General features: G+C 47.9%; 1 long non-coding RNA gene across 3 annotated transcripts; it reads right to left on the reverse strand.

Moving 5' to 3' along the window:
• Positions 1-10649: 10649 nt before the first annotated feature.
• On the reverse strand, positions 10650-21187 carry LOC144179608 (uncharacterized). Of its 3 annotated transcripts, XR_013324303.1 has the most exons (4): positions 20980-21187; positions 20284-20370; positions 14314-14730; positions 10650-11549 (listed from the first exon to the last, which is right to left on the reverse strand). It is a non-coding gene; the product is annotated as an uncharacterized LOC144179608 (long non-coding RNA). The 3 variants fall into 3 exon arrangements; XR_013324301.1 differs by lacking the exon at positions 14314-14730 and having other exon boundaries at positions 10658-11549; positions 20980-21185; XR_013324302.1 differs by lacking the exons at positions 10650-11549; positions 14314-14730 and adding an exon at positions 16610-16738 and having other exon boundaries at positions 20980-21185.
• Between the last annotated feature and the right edge of the window lie 2161 nt (positions 21188-23348).

Below are 23348 nucleotides of genomic sequence, written 5' to 3' on the forward strand. Positions count from 1 at the left end.
AAGGTGTGTTGCCCGGGGGGCGGAGGAGCGCGGGACCAATGGAGAGCGCGGTACCATTTTGCGATGAAAAAAATTGTATGGAGCGCAGGCGTTCCCCAGAGAACTGCTGTTGTAGCCAGGGACACATTAAAGTTTTTAAATCAAACAAAAAATTATTACACGGTTTTTATAAAACTTTATATCATGAAACAAAGAAATAAAATTATATAGGGTGATAGATAATGATTAATTTAACAAACAATACTTCTGAAACAAACTGGTAAGCAGCGGCCGCCGGGAGCGCTGCTCACAACAGGACTTACTCAGCAGAAATTTTCACCGCAGAAGGGATCCCCCTAATCGACCCTGAACGAAACACCTCTCTCTTCTGGTACACTCTACCGTGGCCGACGCTGCTGCTGTGTTCGGGACGCCGCCCCCGCGAATTCCAGGTAACGGCTGGAAGAGTCTCTGGTTTCACGCTTAGTACACACTAAACTTTTTTACACCTTTTCTGGCCAAAAAGGGTGTAAAAACCTTGTCCCATGGCTAACACCTTTAAAAGGTGTTTTTGCAAAAAAAGGGTGTATGGACGAAAAGAGGGTGTAAGAACAAAAAAAAGGTGTTGAGCTCAAAAAAGGGTGTTGAGGATGCTCAACACCCTTAAAGGGTGGTGAGGACGCTCAACACCCTAAATAAAGGGTGTTGAGCATCCTCACACCGTTTTTTAAAGGTGATGGCATGCGCAGTACCATGGTGCTGCGCGCGTCATCACCAGGGCCTTGGAGGCTTGCGACCTATCACCATGGTGTCTTAATGCAATTCATAGCGACAGGTGTATGTCTGGAGGCTCTGTAAGTAAATGAAATGCAACAATTTATGACTAATGGCACAATTTTAAGTTATATATACAGTGATCCCTCGCGGCGTCAAACTCTGATATCTTGAAATATCGGTTAACTTAACATGACACAAAAAAAAAACGTAGTAGTCTGAACCAAAAAAGAAGAAATAATTTCACAATTTCCTGCACGTGACGATCACAACGTTGGTGCACTAGAGGGACCACTGAAAACTGTTATCAGTGTGCTCACTACACATTAGCATTGAAGTGATACAACTAGACAGAACTGGAGCCCCACTACAATTGCAATCATGTTTTCTGGTGGTAGCTTCCAAAAACAATATCCCATTAAATGTGCACCCGTAGAGAACTTGTATTGGTATTTGTCGTCACAACTTTTTTAAAAGGCAGACAACCACATTTATAAGTTCAATTGACCATAAATTGCACAATTCCTTTTGTGTCAAAAATCTTGAGACTCAAGCCGAACGAAACCACGTTTTCCGAACAAACTGTTACAATCGACAGTAAATGTCGCAACATAAAAAAAAAGAAACAAGAATGTTTGCAAAATTCTGTGCATGAATCCTGAGACTAAAACTAATTCACAACCATAAACTATGATTGAGGTGTCTATTAATAAACATTTTGGCAACTTCCCTTAAAACTTTACAGCCAAGCACATACCAAATATCAAGATACAAGCAATTATGAACTTCCTTCCCTCCGAATGCAATGAGGTGGACAGAGCAGTCTGAACTATAAAGAACATTTATCTTTGACCCATCCTATAGCCGGTATTAATTGAAAAGTTTAGCTGTCAATTTATTTGTTTGGCAACACTGAAATAGCCACGAACATGGCTGATCGCGCCACGGACATGGCGCGGCTCGTGCCACTGCGGCCGCACGCCGAAGAAAAATATAACACCGACGTGTGTCGCCTGCTCCGTTTCAACCGATTCTCAACAGTGGTGTCATCAAAGTTGTTATTAAAAGCACTCGCATTGGAGTCAAGGCATTACTTTGCGTTCGGCGGGCTAGAGCTTGGAATGTCCAAACCATATCATGCGCTTAGCACGGACAAGTACCGCCGTCTTGCGGAGCTCGATCTAACCCCACACTAAACATTTTTATTCCCAAAAGGGTTCGTTCAGCTTGTCGCCGCAGGAGCACCCTCATAACACAATATTTTACACCCTTTAGGGTGCCTGGATTCTGTCGCTGCAGGAGCACCCTTTTCTGCCCAAAATATCATAGTGTGTTTACTTAGCACCCCAATCTGAGGAACTTTTCCTGCAAAAGCACCCACCTAAAGGGGTACAAAAAGGGTGCATCATCCTCGGTTCACAAATGGCGCTGCAGGTGTGCAGCCACATATGGCACAGTATGACACACAATTACGGTATGAAACATTCGTCAGCTGATAATTTACTTGAACTTTTTGACCCACCGATTTTTGAAACATCTATTTATAAAGTCTAATATTACAGCCAAATTGCAGTACAGAAGTTGTATCATTAGAGGTTGTTGATTATTCGAACCGGTGTTAAAAATTCAATTTTATGTTCATTTTGCTGAACTGCAGTGCACATCCTTCGAGCTTCACTGCACAGCATAAACGTGTTATGCAGTGAAAGCAAGTAGGCTTGCAACACATCAACTGCACAAAAGTTCTTTGAACCTTAAAACCCTTGGCTTCTCAGCACTGCATCAAACTTCCAATCACGGTAGCTACCCGCAATGTTTAGTGCCTTATTCTTGAGCTGAGCAGAAAAACTCAATATTAAGGCAGACCAAATGCAATATGTATACTTCCCTCCGTACTGTGGCTTTATTCTACCCATAAAAGTTGGGTCCTCACTGCCACTTATTTTATTTTACATTATTCTTTTTGCTTCATGAAAAATGACCCCACATAGCAATACCAAGAACTGTAAACATCACAGAACAATGCATATGAGTTCCCTGGTGAAGCCCATGGTTGAAATGTGATGACATTGTTGCTATAGCAGTATTTTATCATGAGTCTAGCTTGTGCATGGTGCCTTGCATTATGTCGCTGCTGGTGGATGTGGGGTCATTTTTCAATGTTGCAAATGAAAAGCCAACAGCCAGTGCCCATTAGTTTCGTCTAGTATTACGAGGTGCTTCGTGGGAAGCATCAAACCCGTCTATAGCCCTTTTTAGAGTTGACTAGAAGTAAAATCAGCAAAATAGTATCGATAAAACGTTCAGCATCTTTTTTATTAGCAGCTTTAGTGTTGCTACTTTCCATATTTAGGTTTTTTTCTGCTTTTCTTAATGACATTTTTGTTTCGCTGAGAAGGTGCATAACCAATGAAAGCTTTTCTGTAAACCTTTGGTAAATATGCAATTGTTAGAAAATATTTTACTAAATAAGGCAGCTTAAACTGAGAATACTTGCATTTAGAAACATTAAAATCAATTTAAATTGATCATACATTTCTGGCTGTTTTTACACAAAGCTGCACATGGGATATTAAGTGCACCGAAGAGGAGGGCTCTGGATTAGCATTGGCAACTTTGGGATATTTATTGTGGACTTAAATCTCCACACATGGGCATTTTCACTTTCTGCCTCCACCAGGAAAATGGTCACCAATTTAGAGAGCTATTCTTACTAGTATTTGACGTACATTTTAAAATAATCTCAAGTATTATAGCCACAATATTATTCTCTACAACAAGCACCCAGCGGGTGCTGTTATAGAGAGATTGTGCACTACACCAGACCCTGTACTATACTGTCGAGAGCTTTGCCATCTACAATGACCTCTACAAAGCAAGCTAATACTGGTAAAATGTTTCATACCGCAAGTACTGCATGTTTAAAGCTCACGTGTGAAGTACAGATACTGGTGCTTCAGCAAGAACCGAGGATGAGCACCCTTCCTGGTTCTGAAAAAATAAAAAAATAAAATAAACATGGAAAAATGCTTTAAGCAGGATTAAGAAACAGGGTTGAAAAAAAGTGAGCAAGCAATTCTTTCAAAATATGTAAAGCAATGCAAACAAATATTTATTTCAACTTCATGTCTACAAAAGACAATCTCATTAAGGCTGGTAATGGGGTCTTGGGTAAAAAAAGAGCAGGGAGCACTTATATAAATGCTACAGGGAACCTTCAAGCCAAAAATTGCTTGAGCACTTAAACTAATCACTGTTCAACAAATTCATGAAAATTGAATGGATGAAAAACCAGCGGTAAACACAAAGAACAACGGGACAAGCTTATCCCGTCGTTCTCTTCCGTACCCTGTGTTTTCCGCTGGTTTTTCATCCATTCAAACATGTACCAACTAGCACAGTCCGACGCCTTGGTATCATAAAAATACGAATTGTCACTCCTTACAGACAGTTGGAAAAAAAGAAAGTATAAAGCAGGTGACAAAATTAAAATGACAGCAGATTGGTTAACTTTTAATTTTAAGTGATAATATAAAAAATAATGGCATGAATAAAAGTGAGCAGCAACCAAAGGACCATGATGCTAGGCCGACATTCCACTTTGAAGCAAAATATCCGCTTTCAACGCTACATAGGCGAAACACGCAATGAGGCAACCCTTTAGGCCCACAAAAACAATATAATCTTTAAAAAAGCTACAATTTAGTTGAGAAAAACTGACCACAACAAATTGGAATTGACAACTAGATACAGTTGTCACACCCAAGCAAGCCGGCGAAAGATGAACAGATATCTAGCTGTCCTACCCCCTATTTGTGCCCTAGCCTCTGATCCGCTGCAGCAAACAAAAAAATTGTTTATAGCTTCGGATAAAGTCCTTGGTTAGAGTATTATATTTGTTTCCATCAAACACAAAAAAATGCATGGTAAAGCGCTGACAATAACTTTGTCTACTGCGGTTCCTTCATGGTGACATCACCACAGGAACCAAAAATACAATACAGTGCATTAAAGGGGCCATTTGGACAACATAGAAGTTCGTTTTGTTCGAAATATTTCCTGTTTTATAGTGCCCCCACCACTTGACCGGCAGCAAATGATGCTGCATTCACTGAGAAATTGATTTAGGTTAAAAGTCTGATTCTCCCACCATATCGTGTGTTTTTGGGATGTCAGCAATGAAGCCATAAGTGCGTGTGATCAAACAGACTACTTCGTCACTCGGGTCTGCAGCCTTGCTAGCCATCAGTCCTCCCAGGTGGAGCTACCATACTCATCCACGAACTGTTGTTTGCCATTGCTTTGTTTTTGACCGCGTCTGCACCTGGCTTGTTTTCGTTACTGTAGAAAGTAATGGTTTTGTGAAACATGGGTTATCCTCGACAAACAAGGTCACGTAAGACAACATCGCCTATGCCAATCGGCCAGTGCCGTGCAGGCCAACTCCAAAGCGGCGGAGTGCTGTCCACCTAAAACAAGCATAGTGCACGCCGTACCAACAGCAGTGCGCATCGATACTTGTATGTTTACGCGTATTTTCGTAACTTTCATTGTTTACTGCCCCATTTTTACTGCTGTAAAATGAATATGCATTACATTTAAGTGCAAATAGCTCGCTTGGCATGCTTATAAGGCCTGCCCTATTTGCGTTTGCTTTTGCCAGCCTCAGCCAATCGCACAGCTGGGGACATATGACATCATAGGTACTATTACGAGCAATATGAAAGGGAACACAGGAACGCGCCGAAAACACCCTCAGACCCAGCTGTAAGTGATACGCAGCGGCCGCCGTCGGAAACAAAGTGGTAAGGGGGATGCTGTTCTAACAACTGTTCCCATTCCCGCCGTTCGTCTTATCAGCTGTCGGACGATACCATATTATCGGCGAAATGACGTAAGCTACGGCTTTGTAGACATGCCAGCGTGGTGGGAGTGCCAACAGTTAGTGGAAGAGCGCCCTCCTTTCCCCCTTTGGTTTTCACAGCGCCATCCGCGTATCGCTCCGAGTCTGTTTCGAGGCTGTTTGCCACGCGTCCCTGTGTTCCCTTTCATATTGCTCATAATAGTACTGCTGTGGGAAATGAGCTAGTGGGTCGCATGGCCATTCCCTTTTTCCTAATTATATAGCTTATTCGAGTGAAGTGCGCGTTAAAAATGGTGTCAGTATGATTCTAACGAGGCAATCTGTCAAATGAACCAAACTTGTGCGTTGTCTGCATGGCCCCTCTAAGCAAAGGCAAGGCAGCCAATTTTTTTATTTAGGCTGCCTTCATGCACACAGTAGTGCTCTATTGCTGCCGGAAACTCATTACGGGACTCCTGACATATTTACAGTTGCAATAAAAATCAGAAATAGAAGGAAAAATCATTGGACACTCCACAATGTCCAAAAAACAAAGGAATAATGTGCGAGTGAGCTACCTAAAACACTGCGACAGAAGATCATATTCATCAAAGCAACTAATAAAAACCATGGCTAGTGCATAGCCACTACGCAGCTCATTTGTTAAGAGCTTATGTGCGTCCCCACAAGTTGGCTGCGTAAACCTACCGACACCTAACAGAGTCCAAGGTTCGACGAAAACTCGTCAGGGGAGGGTTATTCATTGATGAAATACAAACAGGCAGGCACTCGCCTGGTAATACAAGCAGGCACTCGCCTGGTCAAAAACAAATAAACAAATAAAGACATTTTGGGCCCCTACTGGCCTTTGATCACAATGAAAGGGGGGTGAAAGGTCGCGATTATTTATAGGTTTGGTGGTGCAGAGTGCGCATGTATATCTCGGGGAGACTACCCCGCGACTGGTTAATCGTGTTTTTAGTTGGTTGAATATGCACTGATTCTAAAAGTAGTCGTGTTGACAGGCACTTCTCTGATGCGATTATGCTTGCGGAATCCCAATCGATGACGTGGTCAGTAGCCAGGTGATGATCCGCCAAGGCATTTCAGCTTGCATTGCCTTTTTTGACATCGTTCTGGTGCTATTGAATTCTTATTTTAAATATTTCCAGTTTCACCTATGTAGGGTGCGTCGCAATCCTTGCATGGAATTTTGTAGGCAACTCCGGGGAATCTTGATTTTTCTAAAGGGTCCTTCACGCGTACCAGCTTCTGCTTAAGCCTGTTCGTTGGCACGTGTGCAATTTTAATGCCATATGTGCCAAACACCCTTGCAAGATCTTCACTGATGCCTTGCGTGTAGGGGACGGCAGCGCGTTTTTGCCCGTCTTCAGGAACCCTTTCGGAGGAGGCAACTGAATCCCGCAATTGTTGCGTCCTCACAAGCTTTGAAGGGTAGCCGTTGCTGCGAAGGTCCTTCCTTACCACGGCTAGCTTTTGCTTGCACAGACCAGGCTCAGAGCAGATTCGTGATGCGCGTGAGAAGAGTGCAGCGGCAACGGAGCGTTTTTGGCCTATAGGATGCGCAGAGTCGAACCCCAGGTATCTACCCGTGTGGGTCGGCTTTCGATAAACACTGGTTATAAATCCTTTGGCCAACCGTTTCAGAAGTACGTCGAGGAAGGCGATCTGTCCATTATTTTCCTGTTCCATGGTGAACTGGATACTTGGAACACAAGAGTTTAGATGCTCAATTAAAGGCATTACGTCTTGGCGGTGGATCACACAAAAGCAGTCTACGTAGCTGACAAAAACCTTGGGGCCGTCTTGTACGAGCATAGCGCAGAATTTTTTAGAGCCTCTGAGGCAATATTTGCACAGACTGCTGAAACGGAAGCTCCCATCGCTGTTCCAAACCGCTGCTTTTAACATTGTACGTTGAAAACAAAACGTGTTCTGCAGGCCAAATTCCAGGCAAAATTACACGGTCCGGAGTTGCAAGGATCTACTCGAGAACGATGCATCTCTGCCTTCACGTTCGCCAATTGAGATGCAAGACTTATATCGTCTCCTGGAATTTGGCCTGCAGAACACATATTTTGTTTTCAACGGACCAGTGGTTTCGAACAGCGATGGGAGCTTCCGTTTCAGTAGTCTGTGCGAATATTGCCCTAGAGGCTCTAGAAAATTCTGCGCTATGCTCGTACAAGACGGCCCCAAGATCTTTGTCTGCTACGTAGACGACTATTTTTGTGTGATCCACCGCCGAAACGTAATGCCTTTATTTGAGCATTACGTAATGCCTTTATTTGAGCAAACTCTTGTGTTCCAAGCATCCAGTTCACCATGGAACAAGATAATAATGGACAGATCGCCTTCCTCGATGTACTTGTGAGACGGTCGGCCAAAGGATTTACAACCAGTGTGTATCGAAAGCCGACCCACACGGGTAGATTCCTGGGGTTCGACTCTGCGCATCCTACAGGCCAAAAACGCTTCGTCGCCGCTGCACTCTTCTCACGCGCATCACGAATCTGCTGTGAGCCTGGTCTGTGCAAGCAAGAGCTAGCCGTGGTAAGGAAGGACCTTCGCAGCAACGGCTACCCTTCAAAGCGTGTGAGGACGCAACAATTGCGGGCTTCAGTTGCCTCCCCCGAAAGGGTTCCTGAAGAATACAGGCAAAACCGCGCTGCCGTCCCCTACACGAAGGCATCAGTGAAGCTCTTGCAAGGGTGTTTGGCACATATGGTGTTAAAATTAAAATATGGTGTTAAACGCGTACCAGCTTAATCAGAAGCTGATACGCGTGAAGGACCCTTTAGAAAAATCAAGATTCCCCGGAGTTGCCTACAAAATTCCATGCAAGGATTGTGACGCATCCTACATAGGTGAAATCGAGAGCATGACGGAATCCCGTCTGGCCGGGAGGGTACATTAGAAACGAAAAAGAGATGCCGACCAGTCCAAACAAAACGTACTGACGTTTCGGCTTCCAGCACGGAAGCCTTATTCACAATAAATGCATCACCAGAAGTGGGTCGTTTAAGTGGGCTTGAATAATCGCTGCAAAGAGCGTGCGTAGATCGGGTTTAGATTTCCGTCGTTACGATTGACTGTGTTAGATGTGGTCTGAATGATTAGTGATTCCAGATGTAGCCGTGATGCTGTCACTTTTTCTGTAGCGACGATTCTTGCATTGTCCCAATCAATCTTGTGGTCATTCACGATGGCGTGTTTGGCTACAGCATTGTTGCGGACGCTTTTATTCTTTACGTCACGTGCGTGCTGCTGCGGACGATTGTTATAATTTCCTGATTCCCCGATATACACGCCGCTGCAGTCTGCACAAGGTATCTCATATACCACACCGGGTAAGCGCTCCTTGGGCAAGCGGTCCTTGACTCTCACGAGCTCATGGCGCATCTTTTTGGCTGGAATGTGGGCCACCTGTCGAAGTTCCTGCTCCAAGTTCTGGCTCCGCTCGTCAATAAAGGGACCACTCACGTTCGTAATTCTTTCGATTTTGTCGAGAAGACTCGCAACACCGTGATCGAGAAAGACGACTTGATGGTGTCCTTCGACACGAAGTCCCTTTTCACGAGTATTCCGAGTGACCTGGCTGTCACCGTATGCACCGCTGCTCTCGAGGCTGATGAGACGTTGCCCGAGAGATCACCGATGGATGTGCCAGAACTACGCAGGCTTCTAGATTTTTGCCTGAACAATACGTACTTCGTCTTTATGGGCCATTTTTACAAGCAAATGCAGGGGACTCCAATGGGTGCCGCTATTTCGGTCACGGCGGCGAACCTGCCCATGGAAGCGCTGGAAGCACGCACGCTAGCCTCCTTTGCCCCTCAACCAAGTGTTCTTGCGTTATGTCGATGATTGTTTCTGCGTCGTTCAGAAAGACGCGGCGAACAGCTTGCTGGCCCACCTCAACAGTATGGACCGTGCCATTCAGTTCACGTCAGAAGAGGAGGCCGATGGCAAACTTCCCTTCCTGGACGTCCTCGTGTCTCGGCAGGGCCAGAGGCCACGTTTCAGCATGTACCACAAGGAAACGCACACAGGCCGCTACCTGAACTTCAACTCCATGCACCCCGCTTCCCACAAGAGGGCTGTTGTTAGCACGGTACTGCAGCGTGCGAAAAGATTGTGCTTGAAGCCTGAGGATGCGGCGGTGGACACGGCAAAGGTGCGGGATGACCTGGCTAGCTGCGGTTACCCGAGGCACTTTATAAACGCAACGGAACGCCAACTGACCCGACGGGGACAACTGGACGTGCCTCCTGCCCCGATGAAGCGAGCTCCTGTGCCCTACCTTCCAGGAACAAGTGAATGTTTGGCACGTATCCTATGGGAATATGACATGCAGGTGGCCCACGGTCCAGCCAAAAAGATGCGCCATGAGCTCGTGAGAGTCAAGGACCGCTTTCCCAAGGAGCGCTTCCCCAGTGTGGTATACGAGATACCTTGTGCAGACTGCAGCGGCGTGTATATCGGGGAATCAGGAAATTATAAGAATCGTCTGCAGCAGCACGCACGTGACGTAAAGAATAAAAGCCGAACACGCCGTCGTGAATGACCACAAGATTGATTGGGACAATGCAAGAATCGTCACTACAGAAAAAGTGACAGCATCACGGCTACATCTGGAATCACTAATCATTCAGACCACATCTAACACAGTCAATCGTAATGACTGAAATCTAAACCCGATCTACGCATGCTCTTTTCAGCGATTATTCAAGCCCACTTAAACGACCCACTTCTGGTGATGCATTTATTGTGAACAAGGCTTCGTGCTGGAAGCCGAAACGTCAGTACGTTTTGTTTGGACTGGTCGGCGTCTCTTTTTCGTTCCTAATCCTACATAGCTGAAACTGGAAATTTTTTAAAGAATTCAATAGCACCAGAACGATGTCAAAAAAGGCAATGCAAGCTGAAATGCCTTGGCGGATCATCACCTGGCTACTGACCACGTCATCGATTGGGATTCCGCAAGCATAATCGCATCAGAGAAGTGCCTGTCGACACGACTACTTTTAGAATCAGTGCATATTCAACCAACTAAAAACACGATTAACCAGTCGCGGGGTAGTCTCCCCGAGATATACATGCGCACTCTGCACCACCAAACCTATAAATAATCGCGACCTTTCACCCCCCTTTCATTGTGATCAAAGGCCAGTAGGGGCCCAAAATGTCTTTATTTGTTTATTTGTTTTTGACCAGGCGAGGGCCTGCTTGTATTTCATCAACACCGAACTAACCCGCCTGAATCACCACTTTATAGACATTGAGCAATTATTTGAATTGGTTTATTGTAGCAAGCTGTCTTGTTTATTTCCTTATTTTTTTGGCATTTCCTGTCTCATTTGAAATTTGGAGACCAGATAGCTTTTACTACGGGCCATGCACTGGCGACAACAAATATTTGATTTCACTTTAAACAATTTTCGGTTATGTTTTATTGCTCACCAGCCAATGACTTGAAATATAAGAGGCTCCTAAAACATGTGCTGGCATTTCTTTCCTGCACTGCAGTACAACTAATCATGACTTTTATCATATTTTGTTCACAAATTGTAATATTTAGAAAGTATTCAGCTGAATGAAAATGTTATTTCAGTAGCATGCGCAATCAACAGGGCCTCAATGACTCTCACCACGTGGTTCACTTGTTTCTGTCACAAATAACCTGATTGCAGCCACATTCCACCCAAGACGAAGGTAACATATCCTCTGGGATGATGAATGTTTAAAATACCTTATGAGTAAGTGCTAAGCACATGAAATTGTGGCATTAAAACCGAAGATCCCTCTGTGGCATCCTTCACTTGGGGCAGCGCTTGATCACAAACTTCGAGAAGTTGAAAAATGCTCCATGCGCCGCTCCAGCCAGCATAAACAATGCAGGACGCAAGTTGGTAGGTGGACCGTTGGCATCCTGCGATTGTGAAGATTTTTTTAGTAGATGCACTTTTTTTTTGTACCACTGTTCATTTTTCCGTTAACAAGCAGCTGAACTCCTGCAGGTTCTACGAATCATACAAGCATAATAAAACGCAGCAATGCAGAACAATTGGCAGGGTTAGCTCAATTTTTCTTTTCTAGGAATGAAAAAAATGTGGGTAATCTATACACAACTACAATCAAACCTTTCAATTTTTACCTACTTCACTCCTAACAAGCACACATACACGTTAGACATGTGAGAAAGCTGCTAAATTTATGCCCACAAACTTAATCAGGCATCAGAAATCGGCAGGGAACGACGTGTCACCTTTAAATGGTACTTTTTTCGTTCAAAACACTAAAATGGGCGAGAAAGACCCATAACTATGATATGGTACCCTTATCTGGTATGGTTTTCAGGCAATGCTTACACCTCACTTCAGTACCTTCAGGTGGTGGAGATCTTTGAAAACTCATTGCGGGCAAGTGGGTTGTGTTCAAGCTCTCGTATCTTGCCAGCATATGCTGGATTCCAGCATTCCCAAATCAACGTGACGACTTGAATGTGGTGGATGCAAGAGAAAGAATAAGCACACGCCAAGGGCGTAGCCGAGGGGGGGGGGGGGGGGGGAGGGGGGGTCCCGGTGCTCCCCCCTTCATAATGTTTTATGTCAAGGCTGGAGTTATCTTTGTGGGTGTTCTTTTCCCCGGGGCTTCTCCTCCAAGCCGCTGCAGCGCTGAGGATCTCACCCCGGGTATCTCCAACCGACAAGCTCAGCCTCCGATCAAAACTATACATTTATTTACAGCCCAGTGGGCGGCTAAAAAACAGCGCTCAGGCGGAGCTCGAAGACGACGGGCCGAGCTCTCCTGTGCCCGGACCGCGTCTCTCTCGTCTCCTTGTCTTCATATTCCCTCCACCCTGACGCTGGGAGCCAGGGAAGAGGGAAAAGCGAGTCCTTCGTGGGAACCCCATGTGGTGGCCATTAGCGCATCCGGTGCGAGCAGGCGCGACCCTCCTCGGAATGCGGGGAGTTTCAAGGCGCCGCGTGACACGATACGTGCGTTCAATTTCTGTGCTGCTCGTCCCAGGGCCCGCGCCAGTTCATGCGTCGAAGCGCCCGACACCTCCACCGCCACTGTGAAACATAACTTCAGGAATGTTTCACACACCACACACACTTTGCGAGCGTGCTCCATCGTTCCTTCAAATGGCGACACAACAATGAGCACGGCCAGTGCCCCTTGACCCTGGCTGCAGGTCACCATGACAAATTAGGCACAATCCTCACATAGCTCATTCAGAGCGAGCGGCCTTTAGAATGCGGTACGCACCGGCCGTCGTCGTCCGAAAACGCCCTTGCCATGCGCCGCAAACCCTCACAGAACAGTATCATGGGCCCCTCTCCTCCTCGCTTGGGAAGGGACCACTGCTGGCTCGTCACCATGCGTTGAAGCCACTCTGCACTGAGGTGAAGCTGACTGACGCTTTCGCCTCTTTCTAGGCGAACCCTCGGGTTCGGCCGCTTCTGCGCTCGGAGCGCCGTGCTCCACTATGCACCGTTGGTCAGCGTAAGCAGGAGAGGACTGCTTAGCAGCTACGTCAACGCTGACATGAAATGCTGTAGGGGCTATCTCTTCAGCCACTCCTACAGACCTACCTGTAACTGCCCTGGGCTGCATTACATGAGCGGCCGTACCCTGATTTACACTTTCCTCGCTGAATTTGCTGGAGCTCCCTATGGCAATCACATTGTCGGTACTCGACATTTGGGTATCTCGAGAAACACAAGATACAGTGTGCGTGACACCAACTGCATCCGATTCCTCGCGCGATTCCCGTGCTGCTGCATCCTGCAATGCAACTGGCCGCTCGCCCACGATCCCGGAACGTTCTCCCTCTCTGAACGCGGTGACAACGGGCTCACGCTCGACTGAAACCAGCCCCTTCACAACGGCTGATTTAAGAACTTCATAGTTCTTCCCCTCCTTCCTGTGCGAACCCTCGTGTTTGGCCGCTACTGCACCCCTGTGCGCGCACAAAGCGCCGTTCTCTACCACACAACGTTGTGTGAAGCAAGGAGTAGCGAGGGGCTCATCGGCAACATGAACAATAACATGCGACGCTGCGGAGCCTTTCTCTCTTGCCATCAGCTTCATCACGGGCATGCGCACACTCTCATTCAACTTTGACCGCCTGTCATTTACCAACGCAGCCTCGCGCGTAACACCTTCCTTCACCTCCATCTTTATTTCGGTGAAATTCTCTAAGCGGGATGCTTCACAATCCTGCTCCCCGGTTGCAGAAAATCTCAACGCCCACGAAGGAACGTGCGCCACTATCCTATCTTCGCCTTTCCCACGTGACTCTGATCGTGGCGGATCCCGCGAAACAGGAGGACTACGCGCGCCCAGTGAATGGGTTCCACCCAGCGCATCTTTCGGCGTACCGGAGCACCCCAGTTCACTCTCTCCCCGAGTGCTGAACATTACTATTTGAGCAATCGGTGAGGTAGGAACGTTGTTAGCTCTCTTGAAACGTCCACTCTTCGAACGTTCCGCTGCTAACTCTGCCTCAGCGATTCTCAATTTCGCCAGCAATAGCGCCTTCTGCTCAGCGAATGACATTGCAATGCTTGCTGTCCCTGCAACGTTCATGCACGCTTCCTAATCCTCATCATTATCTCGCGGCTACACCTAGATAGCCGCTAGATGTCATGGTGAACCGCAGACCCAGCATCAAACGAGGCACTGACCTGTATAGCTCGGCGCCTGTAGAGATGCCGCACCGGTGCAGATGGGTTATCCATTTATGCACCGCTCCTTCCGCCGAGGTGTCCACCAAACAATCGCCCGCCGACTTCTCGCCTGCCGCCTCGCCAAGCTGCTTCTCCGCTGCTCAGCAGGCCGCAGAGATTGCCTCGGTCTCCGTTGAGACGTCCGTTGAGCGCCGCTCGAGCCGCTTCTCCACCTGGGTGGCGAGCTCGCTGCTCCTGCAGATCTCGTTCAGCAGGCTGCCGCTCTCCGTTGAGAAGTCCGCTGAGCGCCGGTCGAGCCGCTTCTCCACCAGGCTGACGAGCTCGCTGCTCCCGCCGATCCCATTCAGCAGGCCGTGACTTCTCCGCCTGCTCCATCTCGCCCGCCGGCTGGCTGAGTCGTCGCTGTTGAAGATCCTGTTGACTGCGCCAGTTATCTTCTTGGATGTTCTTTTCCCCGGGGCTTCTCCTCCAAGCCGCTGCAGCGCTGAGGATCTCACACCGGGTATCTCAAACCGACAAACTCAGCCTCCGATCAAAACTGTACATTTATTTACAGCCCAGTGGGTGGCTAAAAAACAGTGCTCAGGCGGAGCTCGAAGACGACGGGCCGAGCTCTCCTGTGCCCGGACCGCGTCTCTCTCGTCTCCTTGTCTTCATATACCCTCCACCCTGACGCTGGGGGCCAGGGAAGAGGGAAAAGCGAGTCCTTCATGGGGGTCCAACCCCATGTGGTGGCCACTAGCGCATCCGGTGCGAGCAGGCGCGACCTTCCTCGGGATGCGCGGAGTTTTCAAGGCGCCGAGCGACACGTGCGTTCAATTTCTGTGCCGCTCGTCCCGGGGCCCGCGCCAGTTCGTGCGTCGAAGGAGTGTGGGCATGCCCGTGAAAAAGCTGATAGCCAGAGAAACAGCCTCAGCTGCGTCGCATGTTCTAATTCATGTGACCGATGAGCCCCTCTCTACTCCTTGCGTCACACAACGGTGTGTGGTAGAGAACGGCGCTTCGTGCGCGAACGGTGGTTCAGTAGCGGCCGAACGCGAGGGTTCGCACATTAAGGAGCGGAAGAACTATGAGGTTCTTAAATCAGCCGTTCTGAAGGGGCGGAGACTGGCTTCAGCTGAGCGTGAGCCTGTCGTCGCACCGTGCGGAGACAGAGAACATCCTGGGAGCGTGGCCGAGCGGCCAGTAGCTTTGCAGGATGCGGCAGCGTGAAGAATCGGATGCAGTTGGTGTCGCGCACACTGCATCGTGTGTTTCTGGAGGTCCCCGAATGTCGAGTCCCGAAAATATGATTGACATGGGAAGCTCCAGCGAATTGAGAGAGGGAAGTGCAAATCAGGGTACGGCCGCTCATGTAACGCAGCCCCAGGCAGTTGCAGGTAGAACTGCAGTGACTGAAGAGATAGCCTCTCCGGCATTGCATGACCGCGTTAACGTGCCCACGAAGCAGCCCTCTGCTGCTTACCCTGACCAAAGGTGTGTCGTAGAGAATGACACCTCGTGCGCGTACGGTGGGTCAGAAGCGGCCGAACCCAAGGGTTCGCCTGGAAAGAGGCGCAAGCGTCAGTCAGCTTCACCTCAGTGCAGAGAGGCTCCAACGCATGCTGACGACCCAGCAGTGGTCCCTTCCCGAGCGAGGAAGAGAGGGGCCCCTGATACTGTTGTGTGAGGGTGTGCGGCGCATGGCAAGGGCGTTTTCTGACGACGACGGCCGGTGCGTACCGCATTCTAAAGGCCGCTCGCTCTGAATGAGCTATGTGAGGATTGTGCCTAATTTGTCATGGTGACCTGCAGCCAGGGTCAAGAGGCACTGGCCGTGCTGATTGTTGTGTCGTCAACTGAAGGAACGATGGTGCACGGGCCAAATGTGTGTGTGGTGTGTGTTTCGTGTGTGAAACATTCCTGAAGGTATGTTTCACAGTGGCGGTGGAGGTGTTGCGCACTTCGACGCACGAACTGGCGCGGGCCCCGGGACGAGCGGCACAGAAATTGAACGCACGTGTCGCTTGGTGCGAGCAGGTCACGCCTGCTCGCACCGGATGCGCTAATGGCCACCACATGGGGTTGGACCCCCACGAAGGACTTGCTTTTCCCTCTTCCCTAGCCCCCAGCGTCAGGGTGGAGGGAAGATGAAGACAAGGAGACGACATCGGGAGATGTGGTCCGGGCGCAGGAGAGCTCGGCCCGTCGTCTTCGAGCTCCGCCTGAGCACTGTTTTTTAGTCGCCCGCCGGGCTGTAAATAAATGTACAGTTTTGTATCAGAGGCTGAGTTTGTCGGTTGAGGATACCCGGGGTCAGATCCTCAGCGCTACTGCGGCTTGGAGGAGAAGCCCCGGGGAAAAGAACATCCAAGAAGATAACTGCTGGGCTGCGGTTTAAGCAGCCTGAGAAACCGCCTGAAGTCACCTGCAGGCGCGGAACCTGCAGTTTTAAGGACATTCTTGCTCATATAAAGCTGAAAACAAGGGCTATGTCAACGTCTGATCCCTGCGCCCGCTCCAGATGCTGTACCTGTCAACATATACAGCCCGGCTGCATTTCGCGCCGGATACACCGACAAGCGCTGGGAACCTGCCACGAGCCAATCGAAACAGCCCCACTGTTTCAATGGCGGAACAGCACGGCCGGGGAATGGCAGAACAGCAGGAAAAGCCTCATATAGGCTTACATGTTGTCGGGAGCGTGTCATTCCTTGTCTTTACACTGGTACAAAGTATAATCACATGACAGAGCACATCGCTGTATTTTGTTCAGTCAACTATCAATCCTTGATATGTTTACTTTTCTACCGACATCGCATTTCATTGACTATTGCAGATCCATAATTTCTGCTGCATAAAAAGCATTGCTCTGCCCATCTTGTATTTCCTCCACATCAACAAAACTACACAATTCTCCCTAATGCGGAGCTTTGTTTTTTTGGCACTATTCCAGTTTCCTTGACCTCCCTCTTGGTTAGAATCAGCATTCTGTATTTGCTTAACAGGAGTTTTACTGAAGCCATGTCTGTTTCGATTTAACAGATAGAAATATAATGAAATTTAAGAAACGTGCAACAAGCTCAACATTCAACAGCAGTGCAATAAGGTGTTCCGCTTAGCGAAAGTTTACTACTCGCGCTACTAGCAGAAAAAATTACAAAAGGCGATTACTTAAGGACGAAGACGCACATTTGCTAGTTTCACCACCATAATATACGAATGCGCCGCATGTACAGTCCACTGCGATTCGGAGGTTGTCGCGGGAAAGCTACTCTTTCAAACGAAGCAGGAAGAAGGAAGAACAACAGCTTTAGCAAATATTCCATGCAAGTTTCGTTATCATTGGTGTAGATAAAGGGCAACCAAGTCCAAGTCTGTGCTTGATAACAACGAATGTACAGGGCCGTCCACGCTAGGTGCGAACACGGCGCAGCGTGGCCTCGCTCAGCGAAGCGCCAGCGCACAATCCACGGCCGCGCATCGAAGCTAAGCGGCGCAGGCGCACAGGGGCTTGGAGGCGGGGCTTCGTGTAGTCTGCTAGAGCGAGAGAGCGCCGTGCCTGCTTTGCTGTGAAGCACGCCTAACTGTAGGCTTGCCTGTAGCGTCTAAGCGCGCTGCGACGGCGTTGCGGGAAAGCGCACTTTCCTTACTACGGCGCGTTGTGTAGTTTCTGCGTACGAGAACCCACAGCTTCCGCTTTTCAGTTCCGCGGTGCAGGTTAAATGCAAGTATTGTTGCAAACATTTCAGGACTGGCGGCTTGGTTTGGTTCAATGAGAGACGCTGTATAGAACGGCATCGTATAATTTCGGCCACTAGGATTTATTTAATGCTCACTGGCATTACGCAAAACATAATTGTCTGTGCATTTCGCCTCCATGGAATTTCGGTCACAGCGGCTGGGTTTCGACCTGCCGAATTTCTTCCAGATGTGTATTGGCTTTTTTCAAACATATGAATATCGCGCATCGTTGAGATGGTTCAAGGAGTCGCGAGGAAGTACGGGTCTTACCATAAAGGAGGATGCGCACAGGTGGCAACAAAGGGAGGGGCCGCTTTCTCCAAATAACTAGCCATGTAGGGAGCGCAACCAATGACGTATGCATTATAATATAGCACACTAGAGTGGGACCGGTCCAGGATTCGACCGTAGAGTAGACGATTGTGCTGGGGGCGTGACTTCCTGGCTGGGCGACTGCTTGAACCATCTCGACGATGCGCGATATTCATATGTTTGAAAAAAGCCAATACACATCGGGAAGAAATTCGGCAGATCGAAACCCAGCTGCTGTGACCGAAATTCCACGGAGGCGAAATGCACAGACAATTATGTTCTGCGTAATGCCAGTGAGCATTAAATAAATCCTAGTGGCCGAAATTATACGATGCCGTTCTATACAGCGTCTCTCATTGAACCAAACCAAGCCAGTCCTGAAATGTTTGCAACAATACTTGCATTTAACCTGCACCGCGGAACTGAAATGCGGAAGCTGTGGGTTCTCGTAGGCAGAAACTACACAACGCGCCGCAGTAAGGAAAGTGCGCTTTCCCGCAATGCTGTCGCAGCGCGCTTAGACGCTACAGGCAAGCCTACAGTTAGGCGTGCTTCACAACAAAGCAGGCACGGCGCTCTCCCGCGGTAGCAGACGACACGAAGCCCCACCTCCAAGCCCCTGTGCGCCTGCGCCGCTTAGCTTCGATGCGCGGCCGCGGATTGTGCGCTGGCGCTCCGCGGAGCAAGGTCACGCTGCGCCGTGTTCGCACCTAGCGTGGACGGCCCTGTACAGCTTGAAACCCAAAGGGTGGCAAGTCAGTCGTGCAGGCCATTGTTGTATCATGGAACAGCCAACAAGGGAGCGAAGAGTGTGAAATCTCGATTTTCATGGTTCCGAAACGAAACCGTGGGCTGGTGGCACGCTTGGCCACTCGATAACCTTCAAATCGTGCTCGACTGTACTTCATAGCTGACAAGAAAACTTAATAGTCCCTTTTCTAAAACACGAGAATCTTGATAGTAAACATTCAGTGTTGGCCTCCACTTCCGCCTGACGAACTTCGGGGTCCGCGCGCCACTCACGAGCGCGCTCATGATCACACTCACGAGCGCGGGTCCGCCTAACCACCTGCTCTGCGGACGAATGAATCGCCCGTAGTCTGCCCATAGACCAGCGAACAGAAATTTAGCTGATCATCACTATCATCACCATCTAAGCTCCTTAAAGGAGCCATGAAGAGAAAATACAACTTCGTTTAATTTGAAAGAACTAGGATTCAGTATGTCACTCAGCTCCATTAGAGCCGCAAAATATGTTTTTTAACGAAAAAAAAGCAAGAAGTATTTAAAAACTTTCAAATTTTGCGCCACAGTGACAAGTTATGAGCAAGAATGACGTCATACGGGCCCACAATAAAACATAACTTTCAGTGCCTTAACTGCACGTTAACGTTCAAGTGATGCGGTCAAATGAAACTAGAGGCCGGATTACAGACGTCCAGTCATGTGCCGTCGCGACAGGTCAGTTAGACGGCCGCCAATCGCACAAACAAGGTTCCGTGACGTCATAAATAAGTTGCGGGAAATTGGCTAGGGGGTCGCGACTGCTTCAAACGTTTTCCTTAATATCTCCGTTATTTTTTCGAAGATTGCGATATTGGGATCATTGTTATCAGGACTAAGCAGTCTTTCTAATAAACCCAACTTGTATTTTGTCTTCATGGCTCTCCTTTAAGGTGGGCTTTACAGGTAGTGTTGAGCATACACAAATCGCATGTTAAAGTCAGTTATTTCAAGCTTCGTTTGCAAAACAACGCGCAAGATGCCTTGCCTACATATTTCTCCGTCCCATTTTTTGGTCGACCACACCCCCCCCCCCTCCCCCCCAAAAAAATTCCTGGCTTGTACGAGGGAACTTGTACATTCAAGTGATCGAACATTATTGAAGTATGGTAGCCCACTGTGCTACCAAAACTGTGTTTGAAAACTTACGTTCTGGCGGCCAAACACTGTTGACAATGCTTGTGGCTCTTGTCCGGTTGAATGGAGGGACGTGATGTGCTCAGACCGTCCAGAGGTCTAAAACAGGATGACACATGATTACCACACAGGCAAGAATGGAAATTATTGGGTGCACGAATGTTACAACTCGGGCAACACAATATTCAGCCAAAATCAATGCCCGCGTACAGCGGCACCGTACACATGGTGAGGTGGCTCGCCGCAAACGCAACGAAGCTTGCGAGGCGCGCACATTCGCTCGCAAACGATTCTCCCTCGCCATTCCCAACACGGCACAAATGACAGCGGTGATTAACGAAGCCGTAAACGCTGCGCAGCACAGTTTAGAGGAGTAGCCGCCCGTGTTCTGATAAACTACGCGTAAGACGTGGTTTGCAGTGGTGAACTCTGAAGCTGTTCAATGTAGTGCTGCGGAATGGGAAACGTTACTGAGTTACTGAGCGCCACTGCGTTACTGAGCGCCAGTGCGTTCAGCGCTCAATGCAAGCACCACAATGTTCTTTCGCACATCGCCTTTCTAAAGACGAGCCTCAAGGTTCAACCTAGCTAGTTCAGTTAAACAATTCACACACGCGGGCTCCTGTTAACGAATCCTTAAAGCGGCGCTGACAGCTACAAACGGCATCCAGTGAAAAGAAAGGCGGCAAATGTGTCGAGACAGCTTACCTGCAGGAAACGAAGCAGAAGAGCGAGCGACGTTCAGGGGCAAGCGCCGAACGAATTTAGCCGTCTTCAGGTGGCAAAGTTGTTCTCAAATACTTCATCGCGAAGTCGAACACGACAGACATAACCGAAGACGGCGAGGTGTCCAATTAATCGTAATAACTGCGCTTGTGTAACTGCACACCACAGTAAACAATCCATGAAAGACGGGTCACGGCATGGAGGGTCACGGGGTATCTGTTCCGGAATCCGGCCACGCCGCCGCGCGCCGTACTCAGGGTTTCGGCCGTTGACAAGGAGTTGCGTAAAGAAATTAAAACGACAACAATAAATAATTGCCTCTTTTACTGACTACAACAATAAATTATTATTTTTTGTGTGCAATATAATAAAAAAGCTTAGATTTTTAAAGTTTACAAACACAAAACGCGGACTGAGTTTTTTGGCGCTCCATTTGAACGTTAAAAAAAGCAGCAGATAGTAAGATAACACTGCGCAATGAAATTTGGCAGTGTTCGAGTGTAAGTAATCGTATTATTATTTGGCGTCTGCTTATTTAGCGCCCGACTTCATGCCCCCTCCATTCCCAACTTTTGTTTTCTTTTGATATCTGCCTTGTTCTCCAACGTTGTTTCTGTAGGAGAAACTAGGTGGTCTGTTTATTGCATTTGTACACAATATTTACGGTCGCTAACAATAAGAATGGAATAAAATTGTGATTGCTAGTACTTTATAACTCCACTGAGTGACGAGAATGACTGTTGTCAGAGGGGGCTATGATTGTGCTGGTGGGGCAGGAGAGGAACAGGGAACGACGGAATGATGATACAGATGTCACAGTTCAAGGTTGTGCTGTGCTCGGTGCAAGGTTGTAGAAAACAAAAAGTGGGAGGGGGAGTGTTATTCTGTCGATGTCGTAATAAGCAAGGGCTGATATTTTTTCCTGTTTCAACGTCGGTGCTGCCGCTGCTTTTTATTGAATTTGGCAGCTTTTTTTTTTTTTCTTTTGAACATTTTTGACGAGGTTGGGTGGATGGCACAATGGGATGTCTTTTTGAAATTATATTGCATGCATGACCTCAATCAATGATGAGCTGAACACCTTTTCCCCACCCTTTCAACACCCTTACAAAAAAAAGGGTGGTGAGGTTGGTCAACACCCTTTTTTTCACGCAAAAAGGGTGGAAAGCTACAAAAAAGGGTGTTGAGATTCAAGAAAAAGGGCGTAAGGGCCTCCCAACACCCTTTTTTCAATTATTTTACACCCTTTTTGGCCAAAAGGGCGTAAAAAAGTTTAGTGTGTAGAGCCCCGTGTATGAATTAAGTGACGTGGCATAGGCAATTGGTGTGGATGTCGTTTAAAGCTTTGCTTTCCAAGCACCTTCACAGGGTGGATTGAAGCCACTAATTTTTGTTCATGTCGTGGCTGAGAATAGAGCATTGCTCTTTTTGAGATTTGTGGGACGGGGAAGTGTGTAAGTGAGTACGAAGTTCGTAGAACGTAAAAGATAAAGGTTTCAGTTGGCATAGACCGCGCAGTGTTAACACCCCGTTGCTGAACGTTTCGTCGCTGACCTGTAACCGAAGCAGTCCAATCCTGTGTAATGTAAGATATTAGCTCTGGTTCACATGAAAATGCTCCCAAAAGCATGTTAGACTTTGGTTGTCATTTTGATTCACTTTTGACAGCCCGGTCAAAAGCAAGGTATTGCGTCTTAGCTATTTTTATGTACACCAAAATCACCCATTTAAACGATCTTATTCGCTGGCTGAAAATGAAAGAGCAAACTGTTATGCATTTTACTGTTAGTTTCGAGCCCGCGCAAATATAAACGCGATAGTGTCAAGCGATGGTGCTCTTAGGTTTTGCCGTCAGTGTGCACCCAAAAAGGAAAACAATCCTCCAGTACAGTTCACGTATTTCGGGTAATGGCAGGTACTCGCCGCACAATGCCCTACCCGCACAGACTTTACCATCATCGGCACCTCTTCCACTGCTAGCGTCCCAACCAGATAAACAGAAGTCCTCACCGACGCGGGCACGTTTGTGGATAAGGCGGCAATTTTCTTATTCCTAACACAATCCACAACTCCCTTCATCATTCTAATGAACTCCGAGCAAGCACTTATTCACCATGGTCCTCCGTATACTTCTTCATCATACAGGATCATACATGACCTACAATCATACAGTCACACATACAATAGAATCATACAATAATCATACACGACATCATACAGAACCGCCTCCTCAACAGCAGTTATCTTCCTCAATTGGCGGTGAGCGCGAACACAGGCGGCGCTGCGAAGCGCGCCTCCGTGACGTCAGCTTAGGGATTCTCGCATTTGTCGTCTGCTTCACTTAGGATCGC

The sequence above is a fragment of the Haemaphysalis longicornis genome, unplaced genomic scaffold (assembly GCF_048455015.1).
Source record: "Haemaphysalis longicornis isolate Haplotype H1 unplaced genomic scaffold, Haemaphysalis longicornis Haplotype H1 scaffold_4, whole genome shotgun sequence".
NCBI lineage: Eukaryota > Metazoa > Arthropoda > Arachnida > Ixodida > Ixodidae > Haemaphysalis > Haemaphysalis longicornis.